At 41.0% G+C, this 1,594-nt stretch overlaps 1 pseudogene; it reads left to right on the plus strand.

Moving 5' to 3' along the window:
* Positions 1-465: 465 nt before the first annotated feature.
* LOC100951180 lies at positions 466-986 on the plus strand (annotated as a pseudogene).
* The last annotated feature ends 608 nt before the right edge of the window (positions 987-1,594 follow it).

Below are 1,594 nucleotides of genomic sequence, written 5' to 3' on the forward strand. Positions count from 1 at the left end.
ACACTGCCTCCCCGGACCTCACCAGCATCGACTGGGAGGGGTTCATCGTGGAATCTTGAATCTTGCCAGGTGTGTGTGATCTGGAGGGTGAGGCATGGCCCCAGGAGCTCTGCTCAGGACCCAGGGTGCAGTGGCGATGCCTCTCCCATGGCAGCACACCCAAGACGAGAGTGGTCGGTAGGCTTGGTGGCCAGCTCCACAATGTCAGGGGTCTCCACCATCTTGGGAGCTATTTGTTTCCAAGACTGTGCCCCAGTTTCACTACCACAAGTAGAATCAAGGTTACCTTAGAAAATGCAAAGTGTGTGCAAGCAAATGCTTATTCAGGCTGGAATGTTTCAAGAGTTTTACAGGCCAGGAAGAGTCTGGTACTTTTTGAATTAATTAACTCTCCTTATAGCTGTTTATCTGCTTTTGGATCAAATCCCACACCGGGGAATTTAACTGCATTTCTGATGTTGTTACCAAGACTGTGGCTACCCTTTGATGCTGTTCTTGGAAGAAGGAGGCGTGGTGATGGTCTGCAAAATCAATACTCAGGAGCCAGTGGAGACTCTGGAGTTTGATTTCTGGAGCACCAATGTTATTAATAAAATGATTCTGCAGTCAGAGGGGCTCTGAGAAGCATTTTCCAAATGCTTGACGTGCTTGATATGACAAGGGAGGTCCCACAGAAAACCATGTCCCCTGAACCTTACTTCAGGTTCTTCACTTTGGGAAATATAGGAGGTTCCCATCCTGACTACCCCAAGATTATGAGCTGATGAAAGCATTTCTGACCTGATCAGACCCAGGTCAACAGACACAAGATTTCTCTTCTGAAACCATCTACAAAGTCAATAGTTCTAGCTGACAAGGTATGTATTCAGGTAGATAACGGAGGCTTCTTTTCACTGCAATATATGATTAGAAATCAAGATGTACAAATATGTTTTGTGGAATATTACTACTGCCCTAATGAAAAAGTTCCTGAGTCTGAGTCTTGAGGACAATAATTCACTGTGATATTTTATGTGTACGTTCATCGTAAGTTAAGTTCTCATTTTTAGTGTGGTGCTTTTTATAATTTATTGGATTTTCTATAGAGAAGAAGGGACCTATTAAGATGGGACCTGTAACTTATGTGTTTTATAAAATGAATGTTTTCTTGTAGTCATAGATTATCCAGAGTTGGACTGTCCTGTGGTTCTGTCTTTTGAACTCATGGGAATCGTGATGAGCTGAGAGGCACAGATTATGTGTTCTGTTTCAGTAGAACATTTCAAGAGTTTAATGAAGCTATTTCTGAAATTTTCTTTGATTTATTTACTGTATGAAAAAACAAAGGTATATGAGTGTTGGTTATTAGTTGGAATTCTGGAGACTAGATCTTAAAGCAGTGGTTCTCAAAATATTTTGCGCCAGACCAACAGCATCAGAGCCACTGGGAAATTTGTAAGAAACCATGGGAGTAAGGCCAGCAATCTATATTTTAACTTGCTGTGCCCAGGAAATTCTCATAGATGTTAAAAGTTTGGAAACCACTATTTTAAAGAATACTTAAAAAAAAACCATTTAATTGCATTGAGGTGATTGCTTTTACATGTGATTTTTT

The sequence above is a fragment of the Otolemur garnettii genome, unplaced genomic scaffold (genome assembly GCF_000181295.1).
Source record: "Otolemur garnettii isolate 467f Iridium unplaced genomic scaffold, OtoGar3 scaffold00136, whole genome shotgun sequence".
NCBI classification, from domain to species: domain Eukaryota; kingdom Metazoa; phylum Chordata; class Mammalia; order Primates; family Galagidae; genus Otolemur; species Otolemur garnettii.